Consider the following 13,601-nt stretch of genomic DNA (forward strand, 5'->3'; position numbering starts at 1 on the left):
TTACATACCAATATAAAGAACCGTTCATCATTTTTGAAAAAGACTATGAACGAAAATCGAGTTTGTTATCTTCCCTTGGTGGCAGATTGATTGGGAAATGAACCAGCGTAATATAATGGTAATCACAGAGAGGGACCAGCAAGCAATTTTTAATTGTAGCTTATTCAACGTTAAAACAATTTTCCACTATAAACGAATGTTACTTTATACAAATATAAGGACTTTGTTAGCTAAATCTACAAATTTTATTAGATATTATGATTTTTTATTGCAATAGATTAATATGCTACTGATGTTGAAGAAAAAGGTTTTGTATTTGAATTAACCTCATTGGTTGATATCTTTGGCGGAAGTACATGTGATACATCCTCATTCTTTCAATATCCAAGCTGTGGGAAGGTCGTGCTCCACGTGTTGTCGGCAAAGTAACTATATTCTTTAACTTTTACTTACATTTGCCTTGGTGGCAATATAGCCTTGGTGGCTTTAAGACCTTGGTGGTCATTTATATATGCCTTGGTGGCAAAAGACGTAGGTGGTCATTTATATATGCCTTGGTGGCAATAGACCTAGGTGGTCATTTTTATATGCCTTGGTGGCAATAGACCTAGGTGGTCATTTTTATGATTTTTTACATTTGCCTTGATGGCAACAATGAATTAAAAATACTAGCCTTGGGGGCGTCAAGACCTTGGTGGTCATTTATATTCGCCTTGGCGGCTTCTTGATAGAACTAGATGGTAATGTTTGACCTTGGTGGCAAAATGTTTTGGGATTTAGACCTTAGGTAGTTATTATCAACCCAGGTGGTCAGATATTTGTTATGCAGTGCGCCGGTTAAACGCTGGGCAAAGTGCTATCGCTATATAAACAGATAAAATATATGTGGAAGTGGGGGCTCTGGCCATTTTGGAAAATTGTAGTTGAAAGGAGAATAATAAATTGTTTATAGGGTAAATAGTTTCTTTTGTTACTTTTGACTGTGTTGTGGACTTTTCATTTATTTTTACATCGTACATACTGATAGAAATGCTATTTAAAGACTTTGTTAGGAAAGAATAGAATTATTGAGAAAGTGGAATAATTTAGTGTGACATGTCACTTGATATTCATGTTTTTTATCGGAGTGATGTGTATTGAATTATAAGGTGTCTTCGTCGAGGTCCGCATTCAGCGGTCTGTTTGATTGTACATAGAATTGAATAGAAAGTTTTTGTTTTCAGATGGTGTTACCTACAGCTTTGACAGGGTGACGAATGAAGGAGAAGTAATATGACATAGCACGATGATTCATGTCAATGAGTTTGAACAACCTTTTTAAAAGGAAAGGATTTTTTCTAATCAGAATATGGTGAGAACAAATTGCAATTGAAGTAATGTTTTGATATCTGAAAATAGGAAAATAATGCATGGGGAAAATATTGATACTACACTAAATTATGTATGTCTGTGCAGAAGGCAGAAGATGCCAATATGGCACGGTACTAAAAAAAAAAAAAAATCTGTGATGGAAGCAGCTTTATGTTCAAATGAACCTATTTAAAAGTACTGCTAATATTTTTTTCGTAATTTCATGATGTTTTCTATTGGATGTGTAATTAATTTCATTGATGTGTTGAAATATGTCACAAAAATCTTTTTGTCATGGGAGAATAAATAATGGTTGCAATCTTTTTGTTTTGTTTTGTTTTATCTAAATTAATAAATAAATATGTTGTTGAATGATTTTGTATACTAGAACAAATGTATACTTAAATTTTATGTATGGTTAAATTTTTTAATTTAAATTTCTTTGTCTACAGTTCGAGGGACACTGATTCCCTAGTGGTTTTCCACGTGGATTGTAGGCAAAGGGATTTTTCCTTTTCAAAGTGTGACTAATGCTGTCTTTAGTACAAATACACAATTTGTTATTGGTTAATATATTTTCAGTAGACATGTGAAGAATCGAGTGGAAATGCAATTGTCAATGTTCCTGATTATGAAGTAAAGAGTGTGTTTGATTCAACAACAGTAAAGAAAGAGACAAGTCAGCATAGTTTACACTTGGAGGTTAAGTCCCTTTGCTTACAAGCTTTCCACATGCTGAAGATGTTACTAAAGTTAGAATAATGACAATGTTCATTTTGATATAAGTTCATTGCCTTAACTCAACTTTTAAAAGTCCATATGTTGTCAAATTCATGAGAATTTATTGAATTATGAACGATTTATAAAGAACTGTTTATAATATATGCATCTTTAAATGTTTAGAAGTGTTTTAAAGTAATTTTAAAAGGAATAATATTTAATAAAAGTGTTGAATTTGTTTTGAGTATTGGGAATACTATTCCTTAAGGGAAAGCCTTGGTAGTGGTATATTTTGAGATTGGCCTGCAAATATGCTGTATGGACTATAGAGTTTTCTATGCCCATAACTTAACATGAACTGGATGCAAGATTATATCAATCACTGAGGATATGTGTATAACCTCATTGGTTGATATCTTTGGCGGAAGTACATGTGATACATCCTCATTCTTTCAATATCCAAGTGGTGGTTGGTTTAAGGGCTATGTTTGGTCAGGCAATACATATTGCCTGTTTGGGTTGATGAGGTTCTTGATAAGTTCCCCCTCTCCCACCCATAAGTAGTCCAATAACATATGACTTCGCATTCTCATTCAATTTTTAACGTTTTTATACTGATATTTTCATTTTTTATTTTTTTTGGATCTCGGGTGGCACATTGATAGTAAAAAAAAATATCAGAACAGTAAATAGAAATAGTAAATAATGCCCCCGAGGTCATATGTTATAGGACTAACCCATAAGTACCAAAATGTGGATATGTTTTTATATTTATATTTCAATATTGGTTTTACATGTATGCATTTTGGGTTGATGAGCACGAGACAACATTAGAAAAACATGAGCATTACCATGGGATCATGTTGACAAAACAAACCTTCGCTTTATCGATTTTCAAGGGAAAGGTCAATTAGGGCAAGTGTATTGGCATGTTTGTGTTTGCTTTTTCATTACAACGGTAAAAATAATATTATATATCTCGGATGACAATAATGTTGATTATAATGCTTCATTTTATGAGCTCCGGAGTAGTTTTATAACTGAAAAACAACTGTGCACTATATCCAGTGAGCTCTTCTGCATTGCATTGTGCATGGTAGTCCACATTTTGGTTTCTGAAACGTTAAGATATTATCTTGTATTCGGTTCTTTCCTCTAGAGTTTTCTATGCCCATAACTAAACATGAACTGGATGCAAAATTATATCAATCACTGAGGATATGTGTAAAACAGAATACAGAAACATTCCAGTTCCAGTGGAACTAATTTCACAGGAAATATGTTCTGGGAGAACTTTTCTCACAGACAATTTCTATATAATTTGTTCCATCTCTATGAAATAAGTTCCACACTTTACCTGGTGAAATGAGTTCTGGGTTGGTGAAATTTGTTCCTTACCTAGTGAAATAAGTTCCATGTTTGTGAGATTTGTTCCTATCCTGGTGAAATAAGTTCTGGATTTGTGAAATTTGTTCCTCACCTGGTGAAATAAGTTCCTTGTCTGTGAAATATGTTCCAAGTTATCTTATATACTGAGCACTTGTCATCAGTAAGTTTAAAGTCATTATAAAAAACCTGTATTATTTTGATAATGTAATAAATAAAAAGTGTAAACATCCAATTTGGATCATGTGGAGTAAAGCAAAAGTTTAATAACATACTCAATTAGTAATACCAAAAATGACACTTGTGAACCAGGAAAGAGTAGAATAAGAAATAATAATAAAAGTCATTCCGAAAAAAAGTATTATAACGGTTAAAGATGAACATTTGTACTTTTTTGAAAAAGACATAGTGACTGATCAATTATATTAAAAGACATAAAGAAACATAAGACAAATTCTTTAAAAACTGTGCAATGACCATAGCTAAGTACATGTATAATTAGAACACCCATGACAGATCAACAGGAACATAAGGAATCAAGGAGGTCGAATACCACATAAACGATAAAACATAGATAAAAATTATGATACATTATAATCGCTTTTATTTCTTATCTTCATCCTACAGTCATGCCTTCAATTGCCAATGCACCCCATGCAAGCACAGGTCTTATTTTCTGTGAAGTTGGTTTGAACAGAACATTTTCATTGATTTCTATAAAATACCTTCGTTCAAAACTAATATCACAGGAACTTATTTCACTTTTTTTTTTAAATATTAATATTGGAACAAAACTCATGGTGCTGTGATTTTTGTTCCGGAACTTATTTTACACTTGGTTAAAAAATTAGTTCCGGAACAAATTTTATAGTACCGGAACATATTTTCTGTGACATAAGTTCCTGTCGAACATATTTCCTATGAAATTTGTTCCGGCGGAACAAATGTCACGCCGGAAAATTTTTTTTGTTACAGATACAGCTTTTACTTGTCCGACCTTTTTTCCCTCTGGTACCGGCCAATTGGACAAGCGTTATTGTCGAGGCCTGGATTGTCATAAACGATGTTTTAATACAAGATTATTTAAAAATACAACTTTTAACCTTAATTGGAATATATATTTTTTTTTATCTTTCTTGTCTTAAAATAAAGTGAAAATAATATACCAACTGCTATACAAGATTTAAAGGCGACTTTGTTTTATCTTTGTCAAGTGAAATGCATAAATGATTCTTAACCTCCTATAAAATAGTAAAATATTTATTCTCGTTTTTTTATTAGGTAATTGGTATAAATACTGTAAAAAAATGTCTCAAATCATTATATAAACGGCAAAACAACGGCACTCAATGAAAATGAAAATAAAAACAAAGCGTGTTCAAATTAATAAAAATAAATAAAATCTCCGAGCAGCTGTTCTATGATTCTATGAACTACTTCTTGTTGTAAAGTATCAAACGTGTCAGATTAAAATTATCAATGGTACATTTTTCGTACACTATAAGCAATAATTCAACTGTATTCGGTTTAAAGTTAATTGTTATATGGCATGTCCATCAGAAAAGGTCCATCTAACTGGCATAGGTCTCATTTTCACGGATCAGTGGTAATCTAAAGTATATAAGTTAATATATTATATGTAGTCAGACCTTCAACAAAAAATTCAATCTGAATTATATAACAGGCGAGACATTCCAGCGTGTGAACGCTCATTGACTTCTACCTTCTTTTTCCTTTGTCGATATAAGAATAAGAATAAAAATATTTATTATTATTCCATTCAAGGGCCCTTCATGGGCAGCATGACATGTATACATTGTGATTTGCAACAGAAAACATTTTTTTTACATTGAAATGAAATATTAAAAGTTCAGATAGATGTTATCACGATAGAGCTACGTATATTTCTTCATTTAATATACGTCATGTACATTTAATTCCAGGCAGGACCAGAACCATAAAATCATTACAATTATCATTTACATTACGAAATAATTTACATTTCGTCTAACATCTAGACATTTAATAATATAGTTAGCTAAATATTTTAGGACAGACAAATTTTCATTAGTAAATAACCTAACAAATTATTAATTTTTCCTCATTTGAGAGATGTGAAAAAATAGGACAAATACTGTTTATCTCTGTCCTTGAAAAATATCTCTCTATCATCTTTGTATGCTGGAAAACTAGTTATAAAATGTTGTTCATCTTCAACCAAATTAAGGGTTCATTTCTTACAAAGCCTTTGATCTCTTTCTATATAAAAGTTGTATACCTGTCTCACTTTCTATTTTTAGATTATGGGCACTGATTTTGATTTTACATATGGCACTTCTCAATTGAAAATTGTTTAGAGATAGATAAATTTCTTTAGAAAAAACAACTTTTTAGTTTGAAATAAGTATCTAATTTACTACTTTTTGTATCTGTTCTTTTTGTGTTCCAAAATTTTACAAAACTATTACAAAGTGTTTGCTTAACTGACTTGATAAACAAGTTTAGGCTTTACTTCCAAATTATTAATATTCAGCTTTTTAAAAATGTAATGTATGGATGAATACCAGCATTCAATATTATTAGTAAACATGTTTTTGTTACACATATAGGTATCATACAGTAAATAAAGGCAACAGTAGTATACCCTGTTCAAAACTCATAAATCCATGGACAAAAAACTAAATCGGGGTAACAAACTAAAACCGAGGGAAACGCATTAAATATAAGAGGAGAACAACGACATAACACTAAAATGTAACACACATAGACAAAATTCCACGAGAATAACAAATATAACATATGTATATAACATCAAAACCAAATACATGAATTTGGGATAGACAAGTACCGTGACACGTCTTATCGCAATGTGAATTTACACTTAAAAATAAGAGAAAAACGACACAACGTTATAATGTAATACACAGAAACGCACTATAATATAACAATGGCCATATTCCTGACTTGGTACAGGGCATTTTTGTCAAAGCCTGCAACTTTTGTTGCAGAAAGCTCGACATAGGGATAGTGATCCGGCGGTGGCGGCGGCGGCGGTGTTAGCTAACTTCTTAAAAGCTTTATATTTTAGAAGGTGGAAGACCTGGATGCTTCATACTTTGTATATAGATGCCTCATGTTACGAAGTTTCCGTCAGTCACATGTCCAATGTCCTTGACCTCATTTTCATGGTTCAGTGACCACTTGAAAAAAAAGTTCAGATTTTTTTGTAATGTTGAATTCTCTCTTATTATAAGTAATAGGATAACTATATTTGATATGTGCGTACCTTGAAAGGTCCTTATGTCTGTCAGACAGTTTTCACTTGACCTCGACCTCATTTCATGGATCAGTGAACAAGGTTAAGTTTTGGTGGTCAAGTCCATATCTCGGATACTGCAAGCAATAGGGCTAGTATATTCGGTGTATGGAAGGACTGTAAGGTGTACATGTCCAACTGGCAGGTGTCATCTGACCTTGACCTCATTTTCATGGTTCAGTGGTTATAGTTAAATTTTTGTGTTTTGGTCTGTTTTTCTCATACTATATGCAATAGGTCTACTATATTTGTTGTATGGAATGATTGTAAGGTGTACCTATCTAGCGGGCAGATGTCATGTGACCTTGACCTCATTTTCATGGTTCAGTGGTCAAAGTTAAGTTTTTGAGTTTTGGTCTTTTTATCTAATAATATATGCCATAGGTCATCTATGTTTGGTGTATGGAAATATTTTATGATCTTTATGTCAGTCGCGCAGGTTTTATTTGACCGTGACCTCATTTTCACGGTTCATTGCACAGTGTTAAGTTTTTGTGTTTTGGTCTATTTTTCTTAAACTATAAGTAATAGGTCAACTATATATGTTGTATAGAAGCATTGTTATCTTTACATGTCTGCCTGGCATGGTTCATCTGACCTTGACCTCATTTTCAAGGTTCATTGGTTTTTGTTTAGTTATCTTGGTTAATGTTAAGTTTATGTGACAGTTGTATTAAAGCGTAGCTTTATACTTAGGACTATCAACATAATATCAATTAGCATATTAATCTATTGCAATAAAAAATCATAATATCTAATAAAATTTGTAGATTTAGCTAACAAAGTCCTTATATTTGTATAAAGTAACATTCGTTTATAGTGGGAAATTGTTTTAACGTTGAATAAGCTACAGTATACAATTAAAAATTGCTTGCTGGTCCCTCTGTGATTACCATTATATTACGCTGGTTCATTTCCCAATCAATCTGCCACCAAGGGAAGATAACAAACTCGATTTTCGTTCATAGTGTTTTTCAAAAATGATGAACGGTTCTTTATATTGGTATGTAATCATTTTAAACGTTTCAAATTTATGAAATTATATTTGTACATCAATGTTTTTGATACAACAATAACAAAAACTGAAATATATTGAATTGATACATTTTGTAATTATTCAAAATTATATCAGAAACCTAAACTTAATTATAAAATAATGAACCTGTTAAGGGGAGAGAATACTCGCATAACTTTTTCGAATTGGCACATAATACAACGAAATGTCACTCTTGCATACAAATGGCACATCAATATAATTAATTATCTGCGAAATCGTCCCCCACCTTCAATGATGATTCTAAATTATAAATATAACCAAAAGTTGTTAATCTATAGATAGTTAAGACTAATGAAAGCTAACCCAATGTAAAAATATTTCTTTGCAATTTTTTAAAACTTCCTCAGAAAAATACTCGAGCCACTTGACTTTCATAGCTCAAAATTAACGTTTTTACACAATATTTGAATAAAGTAGTTGAAGATTATTCGCTTCTCAAAGTGTAAGACGCAATAAAAATCGTATGCTTGCACCATCCTACCGAAATACGGATTTAATTAAGTCCTGAACATTTCGACATTTCTTCGTATATTTTGAACAAAACCGGTTTTAACCAAATCACAAGTACGTGTTAAGATCCGACTAAATACCTATTTTCCTATATGGTCAGGTAAAGTTGCTATATCAATGATTAGTATAGAAGGCGAGACATTTCAGCGTGTGCACTCTTGTTAAAGGAAAAAATGGTGGGTTGAACCTGGTTTTGTGGCATGCCAAACCTCGCACTTTTATGGCCATGTGAAATATAACATCAAAATGACAACACAGGACTACAATATAAATAAATTGGAGAACACAATTGACAAAGAATCACACGAACAACAGCCAACAAACGGCAACAAGTTCAAAATTTTAATACGCCAGAAGTGTATTTTGTCCATACAAGACCTACGTGTGACGCCCAGATACAAAAGTTTGAAAGCCGAAACGAGTACAAAGTTGAACAGCATCGAGGACCAAAAGATCAAAAAGGTTGTGCCAAAAACGGCAAGGGTTTTCTGTTAGTTACCAGAAAATCCCTATAATTTAGAATAATTTATACTTTTGCAAACAGTAAATTTTATAAAATTAATATTCAAAAGATGTACATGATAAAACTAAAGTATTAACTAATTACAGGAAACAACTGAAATACATTTACATAACCAGACATTTGAAACACAAAAGTAGACACATCCGAATAAGTTTAAACCTCTACGCCAAGTGACGTCCTTCACATTAAACCATCTTTCACATTTTTTATTCTCAACCAATATTTCAACATTGATAAAACAACTGAGAAGTATAAAGGGAATCTACCGAGCTCTCCAAGCACAGCTAAGTTAGAAGACGTTTTGTTTACACCGGCCTAAAATATACTTCATATATCTTGAATTGGATTTATCTAAAAAAACATTAATATAAATGTGCTATAATAAATATTCACTTTCTTTCTGACATGCTACAGAGCTAGTTTTAAACAAACCTTAGGTTTTATTGTATGGTCATATATATGTAATAGAGTAGAAATACTTGGATTTGAAGATGATAAAGATCTTTGCAATTTGGATACAGCTTCTATTGATTTTTGTCGAGCCTTCGACTTTAGTCGAAAAAGCGAGACTAAGCGATCCTACTTTCCGTCGGCGTCGGCGTCGTCGTCGGCGGCGTCCACAAATATTCACTCTGTGGTTAAAGTTTTTGAAATTTTAATAACTTTCTTAAACTATACTGGATTTCTACCAAACTTGGTCAGAAGCTTGTTTATGATCATAAGATAGTATCCAGAATTAAATTTTGTAAAAATAAAATTCTATTTTTTCTGTATTTTACTTATAAATGGACTTAGTTTTTTCTGCAGGGAAACATTACATTCACTCTGAGGTTAAAGTTTTTAGAATTTTAATAACTTTCTTAAACTATCCTTGGTTTGTTCCAAACTTGGACAGAAACTTGTTTATGATCATAAGATAGTATCCAGAAGTAAATTTTGTAAACAAATAAATCCATTTTTTCTGTATTTTACTTTTAAATGGACTAAGTTTTTCTGCGGGAAACATAACATTCACTCTGTGGTAAAAGTTTTTAAAATTTTAATAACTTTCTTAAACTATCCTGGGTTTGTACTAAACTTGGACAAAAGCTTATTTATGATCATTAGATAGTATCGAGAAGTAAATTTTGTAAAAAGACAACTCCATTTTTTCTGTATTTTACTTTTAAATGGACTTAGATTTTCTTCCAGTGAACATTACATACAGTCTGCAGTTAAAGTTTTCAAAACATTTATTAGATTCATTAATTATTCTAGATTTTTACCAAACTTGGACAGAAGCTTCTTACAATCATAAGATAGTATCAAGAGGAATATTTTTATTGATTTTTTTTCCTCATTTTTGTTTAGTCTGTGATTTACAGCAAAAGTAGGCGAGACACTGGGTTCCGCGGAACCCTTACAAATTTTTTGTATAATTCTTTTATTCCTTGCTTAAAATGTCCACTCAATATAAGTTCTAAACCTAAAACACTTATAACTGTTAACATATTCTATAGTATCTTTCTCGAAATAAAAATATTCTTTTAAAAGTTTAACAGGTTTGTTAAATATAATAACTTTGGTTGTAGGTAGATTGACCTCTAAACACCATTTACAGTTGGAAAGCAGGTCACGGTTTGACCCCAAGTTTATCAGCACCAACGGAGTCACGTGACCGTGAAAATTCAGTAAAAAAACGGACGAGACAAACCTCATTTTAACTCACTAAATACTATTGTCGTAATTGAAACTTATTGACCTATCAATTCAAAGTCCTTTATTCTTTATTTTATCTGCAAACTTGGAGTTTGGGTGAAAATTGTCAAGTCTCCTGATCGAAAAATCTAAATATTTACGAGGAAACTAAAAATGATGGGCTGAATTTAAATTTAATAAAGCATCTCATTAAGACAAACACTCGATATGAATATCTCGGCAATAGAATGTTGGATACGCAAACGTCAAATTGTTTTCAAAACGAAGCGGTGGTTTTTATGCCGATTTGTGCAAGTGGTTATCTCCCCTTAATATCACCAGTCAAAAATAAAAACCTAGCAAAATGCATAAAAATTAAAAAAGGAGTTTACTTAGATGAGACAATATCTGAAAAAGTCTAGTTTTTGGCAATAAGAAAAAACCAAAAAAAATTCTTTAGACCCGGTATTTTATTAGCACAAATCGAAGAACACACATTGGGGATCTAGGAACTGTTGTCTGTAATTCAAATACTTGTTTAATAAGGAAACAATTGCAATTTAAAAAATGGTACAAAAAAAATCCAGTTCTTTCCTGTTACCAAAGTGAATCAATTTCAAAAAGTTTCTAATGGGAATAAGGAATAAGTTTAAGACACTATTTGTGGTTTACTAGTATATCCTGCAATAGTTTATCAAATGCCAATTATTGATTTTAGCATTTGCAATACAAAAGGTTTAGAAATATACTTAAATATAGTCAGATATGTCGGTAACATGAAAGAATCTTGAGTAACAGGACAACGGTAACAGGACAGAGTTGGTAACAGAAAGGATTTTTCTGCTTTATTTTAAAGTTTAAGAAAAATAAATCATTTTAGATTGGTCACAATTGGAAGATAACAGCAAACAATGTCATTTATCCTTTGAAACTGTATTTGCAAGATGAAAAATCTGCCCAGGTAATGAAAAATTCTAAAATAAATTCCTTTCTGTTACTATCTACTATACTAGAATTGCACAATGTTCTCTGCTGTTATCAAAAGCAAAAAACCTATTTTTTTATTCAATATACTGTATATTATTTTGAAATTTATTTGATATGGGGGTGATAACTTATATTAAATGAAATGGTTGGCATATAGTAGATTAACTGTTCGATTCTTCAGTGAAATTGTCTTGAACATCCTTCCTGTTACTGATGATGATTATGCTGTTACTTTTGATCAGGTAACATGACAGAACGTAACAGAAAGGAATTACGCGATAGTTTTTGTCCTTTTTATCACATTAAATATAAGTGTATTTCCTGTGACATATAACTTTTAAAAAGATGATATAAAAACACACTTAATGTTGTGGTGCACACTTAAAAATATTCTCAGAAAGTGTAAAAAAAGGCTATAACAGGATAGAACACCAATAAGTATTTTTCTATAAATTCTTACCTTGGATGGGCTTGAATTTTCAAACCTGGCCGCCTTTCCAACTATTTCTTTGTACTAATACATTCAGAGAATGATGCTCTTCACAATACATAATGGGAAAATAACTTTTGGTCTTGTAAACGTTTCCACAGGTAAAAAAAACCCAGTGGTAACAGGAGGGAAATCACCCCTGGGGACAAATTTTTTTTCTCTTAAAATTTGCGAAATTTTATTACATGCTATAGTTATAATATAAAAAGACAAATTAGGGGCAAGTTTATTAAATAATATATCATATATGTTAGAATCGGACGCCTGTTTAGTTAATTTGGATATTATTTGAATGATTTAGTTTTCAAAAAAACACAAGGGACAACATGATTTTAGGGGGGGTTGAACATTTAAATTACAATATTTTATTGGAAGAAATATAAGAATGAGTGTTTAATTGGCAGGCCATGGTGCATTATATAATTTAGTTTATACTAAAACTTAAAATTTTCAAAAAAGATGGTTGAATAAAAAAATAATTGCTGGTGAAGTGCGGGACATGGAAATTAGACTTTTTCAGATATTGTCTCAGATACAAAAATTAGAAAGAAAATAAACGAAACTCGATTTATAACTATGTTATGATAATATAAAGAAGAGATACTTCCCTATTTTTCAGAGAAGGACTAAATGTAAAAAATTAAAAGACAAAATATTACTGTAGTAAAAAAAAACAATTATGACACCTACAAAACTAAAAACCTAGCTATATTGAAAGAAATTAGATCTGGTGGATGAAATATACTACATGTAATTTTTATATGTGGGATCATTCCTAGCAGAATTTTTTTTTTAACACTTCTGATAATATTTAATGCAATAAAACATAGTTTATAGAATAATCTTGCTGAAAATTGATATAATTATTAGATAAATAGTACTGATCATATATATTTTATATTCTATAAAGTGTGACCAAGAGTCACAACAAATTTCTTCAAATTAAGAGAGCCTTTAAACTCAAGCCTATGTTTCTTAGTTTAACAGTAAAATACAGAAAAGGGATTTATAAGTTTTATACCAAAAATATTGACAGAAATTCTGTAAAAAAAAATATGCTTTAAATTATAAGTGAAAGTGACACAATTTTGAATTTCAGAATCATTATTATTATTGTAAAATTAAACTATTAAATTAGCTTGCACAGTAGCCCTTTGTCTTATTTCTCAGAGTATTTTATAGATTATGAAAGTAAACTTTTTGGGAAAAATGGGGCTTCTTCTCTTGAACAGGTTGCTGTATCAGCTGCTTTAACTACATAATTAAGTATTGTATATAGACTTTACCTCAATACCAGTTATAGGAAATGAAATGAAACTGGTGGGACAAATTTTGTGCATTTTACTTCAATAATGATCAATGATGCTTAAATTTGACAAGAATTTGCTATTTTAATAAATTCAATTTTGTAAGAACTTTTGCTCTTATTACTATAAAATTGAGAATGGAAATATAGCTTACCAAGTAAAGAGATAATAAAATTTTATAAGCAAGATTTTATTAACTGACCTTCATTTCCTTTTTCATATGTTTTTTTCCTACAGAATTTTCTTTGCAATGCATTTTCTATTGCTATTTTTGTGCT

Source organism: Mytilus edulis, chromosome 7 (genome assembly GCF_963676685.1).
Source record: "Mytilus edulis chromosome 7, xbMytEdul2.2, whole genome shotgun sequence".
In the NCBI taxonomy this organism is placed as follows: Eukaryota; Metazoa; Mollusca; class Bivalvia; order Mytilida; family Mytilidae; genus Mytilus; species Mytilus edulis.